Here is a 15718-nt window from a genome sequence, read left to right as displayed (position 1 = left end):
CTTTTTGCTATGAATGAGTGTTCTAGAGTCCTTTGTGGAGAAGGCCCCATTTTCATCAAACCAAAGTTTCACAATCTTACTTTAGAAGCCAAAATTCTCCAACTTTTTATCATCAATAATCTTGCTCCTAGAAGTGGTCATAAGGATGAGGTCAACAACATCGATATATTCATTTTATACCTTATCCTCACCAAAAAAGAACGAATCAACCTAGGACATCTTATTCTTCGGTTTATTGTTGATGTGTATAAACCCAACATGGTTAAGTCCCTCCCATTTGGCTTTCTCCTTAGCTACCTCCTACCTCTCTTAGGAGTTCCCATCTCGGGTGAAAAGAAGGTTGAACCTACCGAAGGGGATAAGCTAGGTCCTAAATCTTTCACAAGCTTAGGGTATGCTCTTATCAACAATAAGTGGGTCTTCACTCCCAAAAGAGGCCAAAGAAGGCAAGAGGGCCTTGAAGTAGGCGACGAAAGTGAAGATGAGGAGAGCTTTGGGTTACCCGCTAGTGAAAGTGAAGAAGAGGAGCAAGCCGATGAAGAAGAAGCTCCAATGCCTCAAGCATCTCAATTCAACCTTGAGGAGGCCTTTGCTCGTCTTCACACCGACATGAACACTCAATTTACCAACTTGCGGAGTGACATGGAACAAGGCTTCCAAAATGTTCGTAACGAAATGGAGGAGATGAAGGCCTACATGAGGCGTTTTGGGGGGCCACCATCATAGGCATTTGCATGTTTTTCTAGTCTTGCATTCCTTTATGTTTTATTTTATTTTTCTATGTACTTATGTGTTTGCATGGCTTTATGCCTTATGTATGAATGCTTAAACTATTTAATCTATGTTTGTTTATGATTTATTTTGTGAATTCCTTTGCCATCCTTTTTGATGAATCAAAAGGGAGAGAAGTGATAGGATTATTTTTTAATGTTTGGCAAAACCTCAATATCTAAGACTAACAATGTTATTTGAACTTAAGTGATATATTGAGGGGGAGTTTACAAAATCATGCAAGGTAAAACTAAAAGGTAAATTTCTTTTATCCTTGCACACATTAAGGGGGAGCTAATCTAATATTCATATTTAAAAATATCCTCTTTCCCTTTTAAAATAATCAAATATTTGATATCATCAAAAAGAGGGAGATTGTTGACCCAAACTCTTAAGTCTCCTTGTTTTGATGATTAACAAATATTTGATTATTATTTCTTACTAATGATTTGTTGATTTTGTAGCAAAAACCAAAGTGAATTAGCACTTCAAAGTCAAAATTATGACCAAGGGCAAAATGGTCATTTTACCAAGTTTTCCAGAAATGACCCGAAATGGACTTTAAGACTCAAGAAACTCAAGATAAAGGTTTAACTTAATTTCTTAGTCTTGTAAAGTGATTGCAAGTATACTTTAAGTCATAAGTATAGAATTTGGCTCACTCACACACTAAAAAAAAAATGGTGATTTTTTAAAATGAGAAATAATTATCCTAAATTCACTTTTAAGAAAATACTTCCCGATACGGTCGTAACGCAATTGGAATTTTTGAAATCGGATAAACGAGCTAAAAGTTATAAAGAATTGAAAAATGGGAAAATAAGCTTAAAACTGTTTTTGCTCTCTGTTTGCCATCCGGAATTCCGGATGGGCAACCGGAATTCCGGTTGCTTCCAAACCGGAATTCCGGTTCCTCATCCGGACTTCCGATTCGCGGCAGACAGGTTCGAAAATTAACTCCTAACAGCTATAAACGGCTAGTTTTTTCCCAAACTCTATATAAACTCGTTTTTCACTCAAAGTTAGTTGTTGGCTGAGCATTTATTACATATACCAAACCAAATCCATTGATTTCAAAGAGCTTTCAAAGTTTAACTCATCCAAACACATATTCACACACTTGAGCAAAAATTTGTATTTATTTCTTCTAAGTGTGCTTGCTAATCACTCTAGGTTTCTCATTGTATTATCATACTTCTAGAGTGATTTTTGCTTGTAATATCAAACACATTCCCATATTGAGATTGAGGTGAGGTTGGCACCAGTTTTGTAAACAACCCGGTTAGAGTGAGATTGGCACTTCAACAATCCGAAAAAGAGGTTGATAGTCCTTGGTGGTGGAAAACTATTGTAAGAGGTTTGGAAATACCTTGGTGAAAAATTCCCGGTTGTAAGGGTTAGTCAAGCCCGCTAACTTGGCTCGATAGTTGAACTCAAAGCTAGGTCCTTAGCTTTGAAGACCAAGGACGTAGGTGGCTTAGTTCTACCGAACCTTGTAAAATTCGAGAGTTTGCGATTTCTTAACCTTCAACTCTTTACATTACAAGTTTAATTATTTGCTATATCTATTTGATTGCCATATTATTTGCTTTTACTTGATAAATTTGATTTATTGCATAATTTGGCATATTAAGTTTTAAATTTCCAAAATTAGTTTAAATTTCCAATTCACCCCCCCTCTTGGAAACATATCTTGGGTTAACAGAACGTACATAGATACGTTGTCAGGGCAATGGTTCAGGACGTAGTGGTGCATGACGTAATGGTTTCAGCTCTAGTACATGGTTAGGGGTACTCAGGTAGTGCCTCCACTCTTCGTACGGTTCGTACCACCATTATGTGTCAGATATGGATGTCAAGGTCACGCCTCTGTCCTCTTCAGGGTCGTACATCTTGTACTCAAACATGAACCTCGCACCTGATGGTCTGTAATGCCCTAGATAGCCAAGACCATTACAGTGTGTATTTTAAATAGTGCTGGACTTGTTAATTGAGTCGTTTGGATATAAACTTGTTACTAAGGATATTTAATGGATTAGGGTTGAAAGATTTTGATCATAGGAATAGTTGTTTTTCATTAAAAATTGAGAGTTTGTACATGGGATCACAAAAAGAATAAGTGTTTACAAGCCAATCACAACTCTCAAAATAATTACAACTAAAGCCAGCCAAAGTGGCAATATAAAATTTGGCTCTTGTCCCTATCAAACCCTCGGTCATGGTGGTCGAGCAGCTACTGATGTACACACCACCCCTAAAGCTCTCCAACTCACGGCTAGTCGAGCTTTCCCTTTCCCTTACCTGCACCACATAGCACCCGTGAGCCAAGGCTCAGCAAGAAAACTTAAATCCACAAATACATTGAGCAACAACATATAAGTAGTAAACTTGAATCAACAATGCAATAATTAACGGGATATAAGCCACAAAATTTTCAGTAATAATCTGCACAATCAAATACATATTCCAATCTCAACAATTGATACAATTAGTTAAGTGCAATCGAAACTTCTATTTATTTAATGACATTTAGACTCGACACCCTTAGGCCAAGTCCTCTGGTCTTATGGTGGACCCTAGCTCTCTTAGGCCGCGCTGCGTTCCTCACGCTTAATGTCGACCCCGACTTCCTTAGGTCGGACTTTCAACGTAGATATAACATAAATATATATAGCACAACATGCAACCAGATACAACATATGCAAGCATGCCTAATTGGGCAATCCCAATTATAATCACAGTTAAATCCATTTACAGGGGTCCAAGCCCCGATCACAACCAGGGTGCAGTTTTCTTACCTCAAGTTTCATGCGATAAACGAGATGGCCTCAAGTACAATCCTGGTCTTGAGCCTTGCGATAATCAAGTCACAACATAAACATACTCTTATTAGGGATTGACTTCAAATCTTGAGCCTTACTCTAAACCCTATCCTTAGATTACTATTCTCAGTTGTCAAGATGTTAGAAACGTTCCCCAAGCCCCCAAGTGGGCCACCAAATGAATTCCCGGACTCCCTAAGCCCTAATTCTAAAACCAAAAAAACTGTGTTTCAGGAAATCGGTGCAGTCACACCTACCCCTGGCGCGGTCACGCCTGCAGAAAGTTTAGGCTTTCTAGGGTACTAGTGCAATCGTGCCCTAGCCCAGTGCGGTTACACCACTAACTCCAAAACCAAAATTAAAAATCAAATCCCTACTCCCTAAGACACTAGCGCGATCGCGCCCCAAAGATCACCAGAAACCCGAAAACGAGCCCAGAAACTTGAAGTTCTTCTCCAATTCAAACTTAAGACTTCTCTGCACATCAAACCTAGAAAATCAACCTCAAATAGACTCTCCAGCCAATTTATAACCACCAAAATGCCTTATATAACTTAGACCAACTATCACCAACATTAATCTTGTAGGAAAAACTAATTGCAGGATCTTTATTTATTTTCATGCAATTTACATATTATCAACACAAACATGCAAATTCCTAGAACATGCTCCTATGAAATTGATACAAATACAAAGTAAAGTAAAAACTTACATTACGCAGCGGAACTGGAACAACTCCATCCTTCAATCTCTCTAACCCTTGATTCCATTCTGTAGCAGAGTATTGTCAAGAGATTGAACAAGATCAGCAACACAGTCTTCCTCACCAAGCCTTTGATCAACCTAGAACTAGTGTGGGCTGGCTCTCAACACATGAGATAGAGATCTAGAAAAGAAGAAGAGATTGTGGCTAAGAAAGGATTAGAGTGTCTAGGTTTTCACTTACCCAAATCAACTGAGACTGACTTGCTACTAAAAACCCTAGATATCATATTCCTTATATAGGCAACTTAATGGGATTTATTTAAATTTCAATTAATTAAAAATAATAAACAAAACTAGAAGCCTTGGGCTGCCATAAATGAACTTGGGCCCAATCTCTTTATTTTGAATTTAAATCCCAACTGGGCCTAAATTCAAAACCTTTTATTTTTTTTTTAATTAATTAATTAATTAAATCCTTATTCAAATTAACTAATTATAATTTGAAACTTGATTTAATATTATTTATTTATATTGATACCAATTTATCAATATTAATAAATTTACCCAAATATTCTCTTTTATTCTCTAAATCTCATATCTCTGTAAATTTTTCAAAATTGACCTAGTCAACTTTAAAAATCCTAATTGATAATTAAATCAATTAATTGAGACATTCTAGATGATTTACTCAAAGGTGATGCGGGGACCATGGATCCATGAAATCAAGCTCCAACAAGTTATCGTGAATTTATTTACGAATAATTTCACTACCTTATTAATTCCTCGTGACTCCACTATAGACTCAGAATTGAACTCTTGAATTCATAGAACGTATTTTCAAAACCATAAATACGTTATCCATTGTTATAACCATTACAATCAGTCAATCCTCTATCGATGACTTACTAACGAGCTGGGTGCAAATTACCATTTTACCCCTCATCAGTATTTTATCCTTAACTCCCACTAAGTTCCTTATAAATGATATTTCCGTGAACTTAATCACATAAATGAGATCTCAATCATTTAACCTTTTGAACAAAGCAATTAAGGAAATCATCTTTTCACTTCTCATACAGAAGTTATAGATTTCGTATCTATGAATAATACTCCCACTCAATTACACTAATAAATCTCCAAGATGTAAGTATGGGCTAGACTGTAGGGTAAGCTGGTAACGAACAAGTCAAAAGATTTAAATAATATAATTAGCAGAATATTATCACTTAGAATTAAGATCGGCTTAATATATGGTCAACGTTGTGACATTGATTAGATTTGATAACAACGATACTTATTTATCAATCAATAATCAATATCGGTCCTAGTCCGATGTAACTAAATACATCCGATCTTATCTACTTGGTCGATGCCTTGGACAAGACATCACACCCTGAATGTGTAAGTAGATCATATCGTAGATTTCCTAATCAGTGAAAATCCAATGCACTGATCTAATCTTAGGACTCGTTCTTTTGAACATATAATTACAACTATAATCCACTGTGACCTAGTCACTATAATTGTAACTATCCATATGTTCGGGATTTTATAAATGTTTGTATTATTTCAATAATCATGTAATAAAACAAGCAAGCAACACGGTTGTCAAACTAAATGATTTCTACTACTTTTATTGATAATATGAAATCATGCTACATGTCCGACATGGTTTTATAAGGGCATAAAACCCAACAAATCTACCATAAAATGCACTAAAATTCATCAAAATCACAACATACCAACAATTAACATATTGTAGCTTAGAACTCAAGCTTCCAGCCACCAAATTAAAAAATCCTAAGCCCAAATCACAAAAATACAGCAACACACTAAAGTTAGCTGCAACACAACTCATTTCAAAGCTCAGTACACCCATGATTACCCAAAATATTTGTATGATGACGTGGCACATTCGAGGCGTACATGGATAGCCCATGACTTATTATTGCTGGAGAACTGGTCGACCAACGATCGGGTATTAAAAGGAAAATTAAGTTGCTCGATGGGCGCAAGGAATATGCTGAATAGTAAGTGTTGGGATTTTATGCCCTAATTAAAACCCAAATTCTTTGTAATCTCATTTTATTATCAATAAAAGAATAGAAATCATTTTTTGACTTGGTCAATCACTTTGCTCACATGTTTTATTTTCATGATTATTTATTTAATATAAACTTCTATTAAATCCCGAGCATATAGCTAATCTTATTTATAGTGACGTAATCACAGTGGAATATAAATATGATTATATGTTCAAAAATAAGTTAGTCCTAAGATTAGTCAGTGCACCGGATATACACTGACTTGCCAATCTACGTTATGATCTACTTACACATTACAGTGTTATGTTCTTTCCAGAACATTAGCAAAGTAGATAAGATCAGATGTATTTGTTACATCGGACAGGACCGATATTGACAGTTGATAAGATAAGTAAACATACCGTTATTATCTATTCTAGTCATATCATATAGTTGACCATAGGTCAATTCAATCTCAATTCTGAGTGGTTAGTATTCTAACTGATTGTATTATTTGAGTTCTTTGACTTGTTCGTTACCAGTTTACCCTACGGACTAGCCCATACTTACATCTTGGGAACTCGGTAATATAATTGAGTGGGAGTGTTAATCATAGATATGAACATCTATAGCTTCTGATGAAGAAGTGAAACGATGGTTTCCTTTTAGTTTGGTTCAAGGTATTAAATGATAGAGATCTCATTTCAGTAATTAAATTAGTTTACTGAAATATCATTTACAAGGAACTAGGTGTTTTAAGGATAAAATACAATGAGGGGTAAAACGGTATTTTAGTCCTATCTCATTGTAGACCGTCTATAGAGGATTGAGTGACAATTATGGTTGTAACAATAGATAATTAATAGCGTATCTATATTTGTTATAGAGCGTTCTATGAATTCAAGAGTGCAATTCCAAGTCTATAGTGGAGTCACGAGGAATTAATAAGTTAGTAAATTTATTTGTTAGATTTATGATAACTTATTGGAGCTTGATTTCATAGGCCCATGGTCCCCATTGTACCTTGGATAAAATCATCTAGATAGTCTCAATTAATTGATTTAATCATCAATTAGAATTATCAAAGTTGACCAGGTCAATTTTGGATAGTTTCACAGAGTTGTGTAATTTTGAGAAGAAAAGAGAAATTATGGCAGATTTATTAATTAAGATAAATTGGTATCTAAATTAATAAATAAGTTTAAATCAAGGTTCAAATTATAAATAATTAATTTGATAAAGGATTTAAATAATTATTTAATTAATTAAATCAATAGAAAATAATACAGGCCTTGATTTTAAGTCCAATGGGCTTATAATCAAATGGGAAATTTCACGGGCCTATAGCCCATGATAATTTCGACCTAGGGCTTCAAAATGGCTGTTATTTTATTGATTTTTTAATTAAATTAAATGGCCTAATTGAGTCTATAAAAGGAGTGCTTATAGAGAAGTCAAAAAAAGGGTTTTTGATAAGTCAGATTTTCTGATAGTTTTATATTCTCTCTAAACACAAGTCCTTTTCTAAGCCACTTTCTTATTTTCTCTTCTTCTCTCTATATCTATCTCATGTGTTGAGAATTTCCCACACTAGTCTAGGTGGTTCTAAGGATACATTGGAAGATCGTGAAGAAAATAGAAGATCGGTTCAGTTTCTTGATAATACTCTGCGACAGAAAGAATACAAGAGTTAGAGAAACTGAAGCAAGGACTCTTAATTCCGCTGCGTATACTGTAAGTATTCTATTTTTGTTTCTCTTTGAATTCAATTTTAGAAACATGTGTTTAGGCTATCTTGTATTAATTTGTTTAATATTAGATATACATGAAAATAAATAAAGATCCTGTATAAGTTTTTCCAACAGTAAGGACGAAGATATGCTGACATATGCGACCAGATTAGCTCATATGAACGAAGCTATAATTCAAATACAATTATGAGTCAGATATTTCTAAGATATTTGACTCTCTTTATATGTATATATCATTATTTCTGTTATTAATCAAATATGCTTGTAACAAAACTTGAACATGGCCCATAGTCCTAGATGTACATCTTGGGGCCTATAAATAGGATTCATGGGATTCATTGAAAGAAGGAGGGCAATAATTTGTATTCAGAGAGAACATGTGTTTTTATACACAACTTTTTTATTCCACATTGGAGCTTGTAAAACTTAGTAAACCCTAGGTCGCTGATCGCAGGTTTCAGAGTTTACATCAATAAAACCACTAAGTGTATGTAGGTTATTACCAATCACTAGGGTCGAACCACTATAAAATCTTTGTGTCGTTTTAATTCTTGCATTTAGCTTATTAATTCTTATCGTTTTTAGTGACTCCGTGTCGTTGACTAAATTTTCATTCAACATTTTGGTGCTTTCATTGAGAGCTGAACTCAAGGACTTCAAGATTAACAATGGCAAAGAACTCTAGGAGAGCGGGTCAAACTGGGCAAACATCTGAAAGTGTGCCAAATCCACCTCTTCGACAAGGTGTAGCGGAGGAAAAGCCACAAGTGGAACGGGAAGAGGAAGAGATGGATACTGAAACCTTGCGAACAACTTTGATAGTGTTGCAAGAGGAATTAGCTACTCTGAAAGCTAACCGGGAAAATGTGGCTGAAACTATGCTGCCGCAGCAAATGGAGATTGACCGATAGCGCTGATAATTGAATGAGTGGTAGGCTGACATTGATCATCGGCAGAGAGATGCCATGATAGATTTGGAAGCATCCATTCAGTTGGCTCAAGGACAACCTGCACCAACCTCTCAACCAGATCGGCCATCAAACTCTTACCCTCACCAAAATTCGCAGTTAGATCATCCCAGTACCACCACAATCCACCACACCTAAGGAGTCTGCAATGACCAGAGCAACCTCATGCTACTCAGCAGGAAAGGCAAACCCAAAACCTTGATGGAAACAACGAGCAGCAACCACTCTCTCAATCTGGTTGAGAAAATGTTAAACAACACAGGCAGAATAGGGACAAGCAGCGTCCTGGAAGCCCTAGATGCCAAACAGCTGGGGAACAGAACATTCCTGGCAGGTGGACTCAGGGTCTGCGGTCCAAGATCCCCCACGTCACAATTTGATAGATATTTATAAATTGTATCTATAAATATGTTTATTAATTATTTATCAACATAAACTTGATGAAGATCTTGGAGAAAACTAGTAATCTTGAAAACTAGGAGAGAGAGGTGAGTGATCAATTCACCAAGTAACTCAAATGACCCCATTAAATACTATAAGAAACCTCAAGACTTAACCAATAGATTAGAGCATTTTAATTTGACATGGAGAAGAGAGGGAAACAGTGCATACAGCAGGTCGTGCACTCATATGTCGCAATTCAATGATGCCCATTAGTACAATGAGGCTGACTCTAGTAAGAGGAACAATGGTCGGCAACAGGAGGAAAGAGACGGACAGCAAAATCCTCCCCCAATGGAGAACCGACTGACGAGCAAAAATGATGGGGGACAGCCTAACAACCCAACGTCTTTGACTGACTATGTGTAAGAGAGTAGAGACGTAGGGATGAAGATATAAGGGATGTGCTCAATGAATGAAGAGAAAGACACGACGAGTACTTCCCCCCGACTCCAGCTGCTCCAGCAATACCAGATGTTGTTCAGGCTCAGATAGATGCTTTGAACTAGGTCGTGCAGCAGCTGGTCGGGAATAAAATGTCCCACATAAAGTATGACCGAAGAAAGGGCACCCCATTTGTTAACAGAATTGTTATGGCAGAAATCCCGAGCAAATTCAAAATGCCAGTCTTTCCCAACTTCACTAGAGGAGAAGATCCAATATATCACGTAAACAAGTTTGAAATACAAATGGTTATCCAGAAGGTCTCTGAAGATTCTCGGTGCATGATTTTTCCTACCACTTTGTTTGAATCTGCTGAGGAATGGTACTTCAAGTTCCCTCCGGCCAGTATAGTTTCCTGGGAGATGTTTGTTAAGGAGTTTTACAAACAGTTTTACGCTGTTCAAATACATCCAATAGAGGTTACTTAGTTGGTTGACATTCGATAGAAGGAAGGAAAAACTCTCAAGGAGTATAAACAGTGGTTTATGCGAGCAACTGTTGTGGAAAAAACTGTTGGAGACGAGGAGAAGAAGATGGCAATCACAGCTGGAGTGCAACGCAATTCTCCCCTCTGGAGTAGTCTGCAGAAGAATGGAGTCAATAGCACTATAGAATTTCTGGATCAAGCAGACAAATATATCAAGCTCGAGGAGGCCATTGCCAATGAAGGAAAGTCCCCAAAGGCCGACTTGGGTAAGAAGGAAGACCTGACCAAAGCTACCATTGGGTCTAGTAAACCCAACGACAACAGCAAAGGTAACAATAAGAATGGGGGGAAAGGGCAAACCCTGAACCAACGACATCTGATAACAAGAGGCCTAAACAAAACAGATACGAACCAAGGTTCACAAATTACATTGCCCTAGTCAATAGCCGCGCTGAAGTTTATTAGGCCAATCATACCACCATTCCTTTTAGGCGACCAACCCCGATCAGGAAAGATATATCCAAATGGGATAAAACTAAGTTTTGTCATTTTCACAACGACTATGGCCATGATACCAATGAGTGTAACCAGCTTAAGGATGAGATTGAGTTCCTTATTCGACAAGGACATCTGAGGCGATATGTACAAGCAGGAGGAAATTCTCTGTAAGAGGCTCATGGAGGCAACGAGTAGGCTGTAACGACCCAAAATCACTAATAAGGCTTAAGGGCCTTGATTAGCGTGACGGGAGGGCATAATTGGTATATGTGTGATTAAATGGTTAAATTCATGATTATGCAGCATGCATGATTAATATGATTGTATGGATATGTTATATGCATGTTTAGGAATATTAGATATGCATTTGAACCCTTTATAGCTTATAAGGGCATATATTTAATTTTGGCCCGTTAAGGGCATAAATGTGATTATATGTGATAAATTGTTGAGACCACATTATTATGTGAAAATATTTGCAGAATATGGCTCGAGACGGTCCTAGTGAGCGGATTAACGAAATAGTCACAACGGGGTTTAGTACCAGTCTCGATGGGAGCCTAGGGGTATTTTTGGGAAATTGGAGAATATTTTGGGATTTATTAAATATTGAATAAGTATTTGGTAATTAACAAGACACGGCGGGGTTAATTATTTAATAGTAGTAACACTCGAGGAATTAGCAGGAATTGGGAGAAAAATGACCAGCCTAGGAACACTCTGAGGACTAATAAGTATGAGGGGGAAAATAGTCTTTTTAAGGGTGAAGTGATATACCTTCTCTAAACTTAGCCAGAAAATCACTTAGAACCCTCAGCTCACTTTCATTTCTCTCTCTCTCTCTCTCTCTCTCTCTCTCTCTCTCTCTCTCTTATTGTGCCTTGAAGCTAAGGAAGAAAAAGGGCAGAAAACTAAGGCCTTAAGTTGGGATTCTTGAAGGAAATTGAAGGAAAAGGAGAGGCTTGAGCTGCTGAAGGACTTAAGCTAGGTTGTACCAATAGGGTGCTGGGGAATTAAGCTGTAATTGAGGTAAGTTCCTTATCACTGATCAATTTAAAATGATCAAGCCTTGCTAATTAAGTCATATAGTTGAAAACGTGACCCTAAAGTCAAAATGAGGTTAGGGTTAAAAGATTTTGGTCATAAACGGGAAATTTCTCATTTAAATAAACGTTTAGTACATAGGACCCCAAAAATAGGTTTTAAAGGAAAGTTTACAAAATTTCAGAGTTATATACATCCATAAGCCACTCTAATGGAAAAATATGCATTTTAGGCTTCCTGTCTCTGCACTATTCCTCAGTCGTGGCGGACGAGCAGCTGACTATGTACATTCTGCCCCTGAGTTCTCCAACTCAGGACTGGTCTACCTTGCCCTTGCCTTTACTCACACCTCGTAGCACCCGTGAGCCAAGGCCCGTCAAGAAAACGATAATGCAAAGCATAAATGATACAGACAATCAAATAATCCATAAAGTTGTTGACCAGGTATTCAGCATGCCATAATAGTTATCTACTCAGAGAGGTCAAACAATTATTCATAAGGCATTCATCTCAGTATTAAACAAGTTATAATCAACAGACAACAATGATAACATATCAATATTCATCATACAATACTCAGGGTCGACGCCCTTAGGCCACACCCTCTATTTAATTCACTCTCTCCGGCTCACTTAGGCCGAGCCCAGTGCTTAACCCACTGACTTCGGCCCACTTAAGCCAAGCTCAGTGATTATTTAGCTGTCCTCAGCTACCAATGGCTGAGCCGCATCCTGTGCGCAAATATCATTTATGACACTCTTAGGCCGTTTATTTCATGCTCACATGGCATATTATGATCACACAGCATATGCATTCAATTACAGGGATTCTCAGTCCCACACAATCACATAAGGGTGAAGTTTTCTTACCTTTGATTCCGAGTGCTTTTGTAATGCCCTGGATAGCCAAGACTGCTACATTGTGTATTTATAATGGTCTAGGACTTGCTAATCAATTCATTTAGTTAAAAATGTGCTGCTAAAACCATTAATGAGCAAGGGTTAAAAGGTTTTGGTCTCAAAAGATACTTTTCATATAATCAAATATTGTACACAAGGGATCCCAAAAGAAACAACGTTTAAAAAAAAAGTTAGTTTACAAAATTTCTAGAGTGGAAACAACCACTAGCCACTCTAAAGGAAAAACAGACGTTTATGGATCTCCTATTCCTGTCTCCCCTAAACCGTGGCGACTGAGCAACTGTTCATGTACATTCTGCTATCAAAGTTCTCCGAATCAGGGCTGATCAAGCTTGCCCTTGCCCTTTACCTGCACCACGAAGCACCTGTGAGCCAAGGACCAACAAGAAAACATCACATTATATAACAACAATGATAATAATTCAATAACCCTTTAAGCATGATCATACACCTAACATATCACACTAATCACATAGCACTTAGATACAACCAAAGGTTCAACCAATCAACACTCAGTTAATCATCATGACAAATCCACCAATCAATAATAACAATAAAATCATATGATAATCAGGGTTGACACCTTAGGTCGCACCCTCTATTTACCCCACTGGCTCTGGCCGCTTAAACCGAGCTCAGTGCATAACAAGCTGTCCTCAGCTACCAGTGGTCGAATCGCCCCCTATGCGCTAGTGTAAACTTCGGCACTCTTAGGCCATTTGTTTACTATTTATACGGCATAATACTACCCTTCACATAGCATACAAGATGAGGAACCCTTAGTCCCATTATAAATCCATAACTGGGTGCAATTTTCTTACCTTTAGTTTCCCAAGGTACTGGTTACGCGAGATGCCTCTTGAGCACGATCTGTTTCCCGAGCCCCTAGATTATACCTAGTCACAACCAAGATAAGCGATACCATTAATAATTGTAAAATGGCTTCTAAATAAGGTTCTAGTCTCCAGAACATCGAATTCCACCAAACACATTAGTAGATTCAATCATGAGCACCCTAGGTTAAATTCCCATGCTTAAAATCCAAAAAACCCTAATTTCCTTAAGGGTCGCGGCTCAAGCCTCCTATGCCGCAGATCCACACTCAAAACCAGACACAAGTCGTGACCCTACATAGACCATGCCGCGACTCGCCCTCCTCTCCAACACCCATCAACTTCAGAGGGTCGTGGCTCACCAAGAGCTATGCCACGACCCGACCCCTTCGAACCCAAAAAAACCTCCATTTTTAACTCTCAAACCTAACTCTAAACCATCCAAAACCATCCCAATTATATACCACAACTATCACAAACATTCATGCATGATTTCAAAAGTTTAAGCCAACAGAAACCTAATCTAAAAACTCATCAAAACACCACTTTGATTTTTGAAACCCACACACTCAAGAACTCTAAAATCAGTCAAGAAAACACTAGAAATCAAACATTAAATCATAAATTTGAGCTTACCTTCACTACAGAACCACTCCTCTAAGCAAATTCCCAAGCTTGCTGCCTTAATTTAACCTTAAAGTTAAGAACCTAAGAACTCTTAGAATTCAGCCCCAAAACTTCATAATCAATTGATCAAAAACTGTAATCCAATGCTTACCTTAGTTTCTAGTTAGATTCCCTAACTTCCACTGTGTTAATCCTCCAAATCCTCAGCTCAAATCACTAAATTCCCAGACAAATCTCCTTAGTTTTCAGTGATTTTCCTTGAGAGAGAAGAAGAGAGAAGGAGAGAGGAGGGGGAAGGGTCGGTTCTTGATGTTTCCACTGTTTTCTAAGTTTTATCCATCTATCCTTAAGTGATTAAGTCAATCCCGAGGCTCGGGGTACCGGAAACGTCCCCGAGGGCAAAATGGTAAAATTCCCCAGTATTCCCACCTAAGCTTCCTAACCTCAAATATATCTCCAATTATTTATTTCCATAACCCAATAACCTAAATAACCATCCAACACCCGAAATACCACTTGACTTGCCCCACATCAAGTATTAAGCCGCGTTGTGACTTTCCCGCTAACTAGCTCCCTAGGATCGCCTTAAATCACATGCTGCAGATTTACCCACATAATAATGTAGTTCTCACAAATATAACATATAATCGCATTTTCATTCACATAACCACACAAGCATGCTTCTCATAAAATCATGCATTAATCTTAATAAATTCACACATAAACCAATTATGCCCTCCCGGCACGCTAATCAAGGCCCTAAAGCCATATTACTGATTTTGGATCGTTATAGCTTTGGTTAATAGAGACAACCCTCGAGCACGATATCATTATGAGCCCCAGCGTACACCTAGTCACAATCCATAAAATGGTACTTTGTTGAGTTTGAATTCTGAAGGACAATCCCGGGACCAAACTCGTGCTCTCGGGACCTCCAATTCCACCAAATGAAGTGGTGAAACCTCCCCCGAGCCCCCAAGCAAAGACCCTAAAAGAATTCCCGAAAACCAAGTTCAGAAGGCTGAGTAGCGCTACAGCACTACTAGATGGATGATACAATGCTAGAATCAAAGACTCAAGCCCCCTAGAAAACACAGCCTAGCGTTGTAGCACTCCCAACCTAGCGTTACAGCACTACAACCAGAACATGCAAAATTCTGGGCTTTTCCCATCGAACTTTCTCGAGCCAAAGCTCCAAAAACACACTCCAATCATCAACCAAACTCAAAATTGACTCTGCAACTCACTATATCTCATCCAAAAAAGCCTAATAACACCCAAAACCTAGCTAAGAACCCCATCAACCACAGGAATCAAAATTGAGCTCTGAAGCTCAAGAACACTAACCAAACTAGAAAACCCAAACAATTAAGGCCAGAAACTGTTACCTCAAATGGATGAATCCGACCCTAGGTTTCCTTCAATGCCCTTCAAAGCTTTAAC

Source organism: Humulus lupulus, chromosome 6 (genome assembly GCF_963169125.1).
Source record: "Humulus lupulus chromosome 6, drHumLupu1.1, whole genome shotgun sequence".
Lineage (NCBI taxonomy): Eukaryota > Viridiplantae > Streptophyta > Magnoliopsida > Rosales > Cannabaceae > Humulus > Humulus lupulus.
Note: the sequence above shows the minus strand (reverse complement) of the source record.